At 42.3% G+C, this 8,024-nt stretch overlaps 1 non-coding gene across 1 annotated transcript; it reads right to left on the bottom strand.

Annotated features, from left to right (window-relative positions):
• Positions 1-900: 900 nt before the first annotated feature.
• Trnat-ugu (transfer RNA threonine (anticodon UGU)) lies at positions 901-974 on the bottom strand. The gene has a single exon. It is a non-coding gene; the product is annotated as a tRNA-Thr (tRNA).
• Positions 975-8,024: the final 7,050 nt, after the last annotated feature.

The raw sequence follows: 8,024 nt of genomic DNA, 5'->3' as shown, positions 1-8,024 counted from the left end.
TTCATTCACAGGCAGGCGACCGCAAAAGCTCAGGCGGCGGCTGAGATCGGGTCTTATTCGTGGTGACAGCTGAAATTAGCTTGAAGGGAGCACATGGAAAGCCAGTTTCACACTATGCTCCACAGACGGAGTTATCTCTGGGCTTCCACCGACCTCAAAGTAGCCCTCATGACCGGGAAAACCCTTCCATTGGGAGCAAAACAGCTGCTCTTTTCTCATGGCCGTTTATTGCGTCCAGTGCAAAATTGAAGCTCACTCAAAATTTAGTAAATATTGAACCATACATGCCACTGTTGACCGAGTAGGCTCAAGTGAAGCGTAAAAGATGGGCGATTGCGAGTGTGAAGATACGCCTTAGATATCTGCATTAGTTTATATGTACTGTAAAGTAAATGTTATAAATAATTCCTCAACTTTTTTGAAGAATTTCGTGATGCCTTCGCCTGTCATTCTCTTTGTTCAATGTACGATTTTACAATATCGGCCTTAGGCTATATACAAGTATCTAAAGCGGAATGCGGCGGCGCGGTTCCTTCCGTCCCTTTGCGACGAACCTGCATCTACCTGTGAACATTGTCTCAGCAGATCATCAGTAGAGAAACCGAGCGAAACTTACTGTACTTCCACGTGAACCAGGCTGCAATTAAAGTCACTAATCTACGTTTCGGGAGAAAGTTTTCACACGAAATGGAATGTTGGAAATGTTGTCCTTAATTAATATATTCAGAAACGTAGGTGAACAAGTATCATTGCCAAGCCAATGCTAGTCTTAACACAGTCATTCACCATCCCTTTCACTCACGTTAGCAAGTTAAGGGTGTTGAAAATGATGACTAACTGAAAACCTCAGCTGCCGACAGGTGTTGTTGATATACTTCGATGTGGACAGCTGAAAATGCCTGCCCCAACCGGGACTCGAACCCGGGATCTCCTGCTTACATGGCAGGCGCTCTATCCATCTGAGCCACCGAGGACACAGATGAACAACGCGACTACAGGGACTTATCCCTTGCACGCTTCCCGTGAGACTCACATTCCCAACTGTCAACAATTCTACATATGCATTGTACCTTATAGACATTTGTTAGTCATCATGTATTCCAGGGAAAAGCTGCACGGTCATCAACAGTAACTGTTCTTTCGAGAACAAGTTACTGTCTTCGTATATATAGTTAAAGGCTACCCAGCCATTGACCTTCGTCTGTGCGAATGCGCACAGGTTGCCCAAACTCTTACGGGAATCGCCAAAGCGTGGGCGAGTAATGAGTCGGTGGGCACATGTCTCTAAGGTACAATACATATGTAGGATTGTGGACAGTTGGGAATGTGAGTCTCACGAGAAGCGTGCAAGGGATAAGTCCCCGCAGTCGCGATATTCATCTGTGTCCTCGGTGGCTCAGATGGATAGAGCGTCTGCCATGTAAGCAGGAGATCCACGGTTCGAGTCCCGGTCGAGGTATATCAACAACACCTGTCGACAGCTGAGGTTTTCAGTTAGTCATCATTTATTCCAGGTAAAAACTGCAGTGTCATCAATAGTAACTTTTCTTTCGAGAACAAGTTACTGTCTTCGTATTAATGGTGTTGCATCTCCCGAAAACGTAATAGCTACAAAAAATACGGATTGTTTCTGATTGAGAACGCTCGCCAAATGTTAAGTCTGTCGGTACCTAATACAGTCACCGTTTTTAGCTACCGACCTGCTCGATACGCCACGCGGAATTTATGTCTTTTCTCGTCACAAAATCCACTTAAAAATTCCGAAAGTTCTACACACCCATCGAAATAATTTTGCCGTCACTTTACAACACATTTGATGTATGAAATACTGCTAGACCCGGCAACTTATTATTTTCATCGGGACTACTACTACACACGCCCGAACTGTCTCATGGCTAAGCTCGAATTCCTCTCTAGAATACTCTCAGTAATATTGCTTTACCATTGGTCAGTTTGCAGCCAATAGCAAAACAACATTCTCCCGCGTCAGTCCGCTCTTTTTGTCAATAACCCATCCCAAAACAGTGAACCTAACGACTGCACTTTTTACCGACGTAATTATCTAATATGCTGAAGTTTTGTTTACGCATAAAGTTATTTACTGTTGTTATTTATACCTGAATTAACGTTCCCGTTACCATAAACTTACTTTACAAATCTATTCCACAAAAATCCCCTTTGTCCACATCCATACTTCTTCGAAATGTTCCCACAATAAATCCCACTACATAACACGTTAAACAATTACCTTCATATTAACCTTAACCACACTCACGCATCATTCATATTGCTAAAACACATCTATAACATTTTACATACACAGGAAGACATATTAACACTTTATGAAAATACTAGAACAGTTTATGAAAAACATTCTATTACCTCAGTGCACTCTAGTGGGCACAATCGAAACTAAATCACAGTCCCCTATCCAATACTGTCATCTGTCGGCTGATACACAAACTATGTGCGCACCCAGTCTCGCGTCACCATCTGTCACTGTCCAGCTCAGAGACACAATCCCACTTAACCGCCTCCAAGGCGAGATCGGTATACGGCGCTACGCCTCAGGAAGCATTGTACATTGGTTACATTAGGCCCAAATGTGATTCAGGAACAAGTCATATCTGTAGACATACGAGGCACATTATAACTTACTTTATGGATGATTTTAGTAGTAAATTATGCCATGTATGTCACTGCTCTTATAACTCCATGTTATGCTCATAAAATAGATTCGAGATGTTTTACACTATATTAGGGGCACGTTACTTTTGAGCAGTTGTTGCAAAGCTCTTACATATAAGGCCAGTGTTTTAACGTACTTAACACTGGGAAGATTATAATCATTTTGCAGTAATTTGTTAATTAGCCTGAATATGCTTTATTTCTCAGTTATACACTACTGGCCACTAAAATTGACATGCTACAGACGCGAAATTTAACCCACAGGGAGAAGATGCAGTAATATGCAAATCAATAGCTTTCCAGAGCATTCACACAAGGTTGGCGCGGGTGGCGACACCTACAACGTGCTGACATGAGAAAAGTTTCCAACCGATCTCTGATACACAAACAGCAGTTGACCGGCGTTGCCTGGTGAAACGTTGTTGTGATTCCTCGTGTAAGGAGGAGAAATGCGTACCATCACGTTTCCGACTTTGATGAAGGCCGGATTGTATCCTATCGCGATTGCAGTTTATCTTATTGCGACATTGCTGCTCGCGTTGGTCGAGATCCAATGACTGTTAGCAGAATATGGAATCGGTAGGTTCAGGAGGGTAATACGGAACGCCGTGCTGGATCCCAACGGCCTCGTATCACTAGCAGTCCAGGTGACAGGCATCTTATCTGCATGGCTGTATCGGATCGTGCAGCCACGTCTCGATTCCTGAGTTAACAGATGGGGACATTTACAAGACAACAACCATCTGCACGAACAGTTCGATAACGTTTGCAGCAGCATGGACTATCAACTCGGAGACCATGGCTGCGGTTACCCTTGACGCTGCATCACAGACAGGAGCGCCTGCGATGCTATACTCAACGACGAACGTGGGTGCACGAATGGCAGAACGTGGTTTTTTCGGATGACTCTAGGTTCTGTTTACAGCATCATGATGGTCGCATCCGTGTTTGGCGACATCGCGGTGAACGCACATTGGAAGCGGGTATTCGTCATCGCCATACTGGCATATCACCCGGCGTGATGGTACGGGGTGCCATTGATTACACGTCGCGGACACCTCTTGCTCGCATTGACGGCATTTTGAACAGTGGACGTTAAATTTCAGATGCGTTACGACCCGTAGCCCTACCCTTCATTAGATCCCTGCGAAACCCTACATTTCAGCAGGATAATGCACGATCGCATGTTGCAGATTCTGTACGGGCCTTCCTGGATACAGAAAATGTTCGATTGTTGCTCTGGCTAGCACATTCTCCAGGTCTCTCACCAATTGAAAACGTCTGGGCAATGGTGCCCGAGCAATTGGCTCGTCACAATACGCCAGTCACTACTCCTGATGAACTGTGGTATCGTGTTGAAGCTGCATGGGCAGCTGTACCTGTACACGCCATCTAAGCTCTGTTTGACTCAATGCCTAGGCATATCAAGGCCGTTATTATGGCCAGAGGTGGTTGTTCTGGGTACTGATTTCTCAAAATCTATGCACTCAAATTGCTTGAAAATGTAATCACACGTCAGTTCTAGTATAATATATTTGTGCAAGGAATACCCGTTTATCATCTGCATTTCTTCTTGGTGTAGCAATTTTAATGGCTAGTAGTGTATTTAATTATTGTAGATCATTGGTATGAATATAACTACACGCAATATCTTTAAAATAACTTCTAAATATTCGTTATTTTGTTGTTGGAGCACGTTATTTTTGAATAGTTGGTAAAAGTTTTATATAAGAAATCTATCGCTGTACTCTAATCAAACAGTATCGAAAACTATGAGTGTCGACTTAAGACTGCGTTATGGTTGCGTGACGATTCACATTACAGTCATATTTATTAATGAGTGTTGCGAAAATTTTACGTTTTTTGGTTCGGCAATGCTTCGTTGTAGAACTGGTAAAAAGTTGCCAAGGTATTTCCTATTTCGCAGGTATTTTTGCTTACTTAAAACTCTGTCTGACTGATATTTTAGACGGAGGTAAATTTCAATTTCTTCCATTACGTCTATGATATTTCCCTTCTGTAACTTATGTAATATTTGAAGTGATCGATCTATATTATATATTTTTTGGTTGGTGTCTTTTAAGTGTGCAGCAGAAGTGGATGGGTTACTGTTGCTTATTGTCGTGTGTTCTATAAATCGTGTACTAACTTTTGTTCCGGCTTATCCACTGCAACAAACGAGGTGTCTACGTATACATGTGATAGGAATGTATCGGACTGTGGTTGTAGACTTACTGAAATTATTCACATATTTGAATGGAAGGCCGAAAAATGGATTTCGCACTCTTAAACTCACCTTTCTTAGTAAATAAGTATAGAAACAATAAAGTAGCGGTAGTACTGTAAACGTTAGATGTATGGGAAAATATTTAATGTATAATTTATATTGATTGTTAATATTTACACTTATAAATGCAAAAGTGGAGGAAATCCATAGAAATTGTTGTTTATAAATAAACTATGGCAGGTAAAAGAAAACTGATAACAGTTCAATATTTCTCGGAAAATTTCTGTTTGATTTGGTGTATCATACGTGCGTAAAAGGTTAAAAATAACAATTTCTGCAATTTCACGTTCAGTAGTTTAACTGAATTTAGTGGTGCGTGAACATCGGCAATTTGGAGGGGAGGCAAGGTTTTGACGCCATTGAAGGCGGTCAGGTTGTAAGGCAATCTGACTGCCCATGCTAGGAGGTGAAATAGCAGATAGTTCGCATGTGTGAATTATTCCGAGTTTCTACTTCCGGATGTAGATATTTTTCGGCATCTAATGAACTGGTTACTTTTCATGTTGCGTGTGACAGAAGCAGCATGTATAAGGTGATTTTGGCTTAGGAAATTGTACCTGCATTTCTATTAAATATTTTAGTGGAAAATTGGGTACATTGCGACAAATGTGAGTTAGCGCCCCATTGACGAAACGTAGCCAAACTTGTAAGTCCAACCACATTTGAGTGAGCCCACTGAAGTAATTGACCTGTGTAATATGTGGGTAAATCTTTCCGTGCAATAGCACGTGAGGGCTTCCACTTGATACAGAACTTGTGAACAGATTAGAAAATTGGTTTTCGGGTAGTTGATGAGAAAGATGGTATTCTGTTTCGTCATCCACACCACATGCGCATTCCCACACAACCCGAACGGACACATTACACACCGTCTTTTGTTGTGTATTGTATCTTTATAAAAAACGGTAACTCCAGCGTAATTATTATCATTGAATAAATGTGTCATCACTGTGTGACTGCGTTTTCGTTTCATTTACCTTCTACACTGCACTTCAGCAGTTCTTTCTATGTATGATTCAAATATCACCGACCAATGTTACTGGGCTGTAACACACCAAGCCAAAGGTACTTTCGTCCTCAGTTTTGCACACCATTGTTTGTTATCACAATGTGTATGATGATTCACAGTCGCGAGTTATGAGTCTGCGGAACCTGTTAAATTAAAGCTGTACGTCGATGACATTTTTGTACGTTAATTGTTTGCATTATAAGGGATTTGTAATAAGACATTTATCAGATTTTATGAGAACCACCGTCAGAAAAACCAAAGATTCTTGCACGGAAATACTTATTTCGATTACCGTCGCGGAGACTCTTCTGAGGCACGGGAATAACGTAAAAGCACTAATGTAAATGCGAAAATTCCACGTACATCTTATCTCTTGGTCTGCGAACGCTGCAGTGGCTCGCCGTACATAGCGTTACAGGTGCCTGCGAGCGACGGCTGAAGTGGCAGAATATTCTAAGCTATCTGGTCTCCACTGAAACTTGCTCACCTTAAGAGGTCAGAATCGAAATTCGCCTCTCGATTGAAGTGCATGATTCTGAGCATCTACGGGACTGATTCTTCCAAGTGCTGATCAGTTACGTCCATTCTAATATTGCAACAATATTTCTTCGCGGGCCAGGGTGGTCGAGCGGTTCTAGGCGCTACAGTCTGCAACCGCGCGACCGCTACGGTCGCAGGTTCGAATCCTGCATCCTGCATGGATGTGTGTGATGTCCTTAGGTTAGTTAGGTTTAAGTAGTTCTAAGTTCTACGGGACTGATGACCTCAGAAGTTAAGTCCCATAGCGCTCAGAGCCAATATTCCTTCAATACTCGGGTTTTTACTGCTAGAGATGAGAAACGAGTAACTCCTGACTCCCATCGATTGCCATATCTCATGTTAGACAACCATGCGTTCTTCACATACAAGCAGCGCTTTCTTTTCTCCAACTGTATACTTTACTGATGTGATCTAATGGTAGGTGCAGCTACTATTTCTTAACACAGCCACGACAAGGCAGTTAACTTGGCACCAACCTGTCGGCTGTGGGTCTCATGTTCTTTCACACAAAAGCGCCGGATAGCCCTCCCTTCCTCTCATCCCACTGCAGACATTTTTATCTTTGTACTGTTTCGGGCCTAATATTTTACAGAATACTGATTCAACGTAGCTGGCAGGACGACTCATACATTGACTAACCGTACTTTTTGTTGCTGAAAGGTCTCCACCAACATTCAACAAGTGCCTCTGAATATCTGTGATGCTCTGGTTTTCTGCCAAAAGAAACTCAGTGACAGCTCTCTGCTTGGAACGCATGTCAGTTACAGACCCATTTCGATGGCTACGTATAGCGCCTATAGCGCCGCTACCTATTGAAACTTCATGAAATTATAGGGGCTGAAGCAGAAATATCTGAAAATGTCCCACAACAAATTCCGAAATTATTCAACCGAAACTGGCCGAGAAAAATAAATGGCATTACTTCTCGAATGCGCCTAGTATATTTTAAATGTATAGAGGGGTCGATTGTCAATGTTATATTAATAAATATCTTATTTCTGTTTTGGTATCTCACGCTGTTCGAAAATTCCTCGAATCGCACCTCCTCAGTCAATGATCCATTTCATAAGATGCTGGAATGTACTGACATACCGAAGTACTAACATACTCTCGAAATCAAGAGAGAGAATAAGTGATTACGAATCAGCATAGAACACTCATTAACCTCGAGCTATCTCAATGTTAGCCTTTAGTCGTGAAGTAAATCTTTTTCATCCTAGTTATGCACTGCATGATCAGAAATCAAAACGACTTGGACTACTGGGCAAGTTCAATTCTTTGAACCCTTATAAATTTTCATGGACGTGATTGGTTGGTTCGGGGGGGAGGGACCAGACAGCGAGGTCATCGGTCCCATTGGATGGGAGAGGGATGGGGAAGGAAGTCATCTGTGTCCTTTCAAACAAACCATTCCAGCATTTGCCTGAAGCGATTTAGGCAAATCACGGAAAACCTAAATCAGGATGGCCGGACGGGTGTTTGAACCGTCGCCCTCCCGAG

This window comes from Schistocerca serialis, chromosome 4, assembly GCF_023864345.2.
Source record: "Schistocerca serialis cubense isolate TAMUIC-IGC-003099 chromosome 4, iqSchSeri2.2, whole genome shotgun sequence".
Classification (NCBI taxonomy): domain Eukaryota; kingdom Metazoa; phylum Arthropoda; class Insecta; order Orthoptera; family Acrididae; genus Schistocerca; species Schistocerca serialis.
This window is presented reverse-complemented; position numbering and strand designations above follow the sequence as displayed.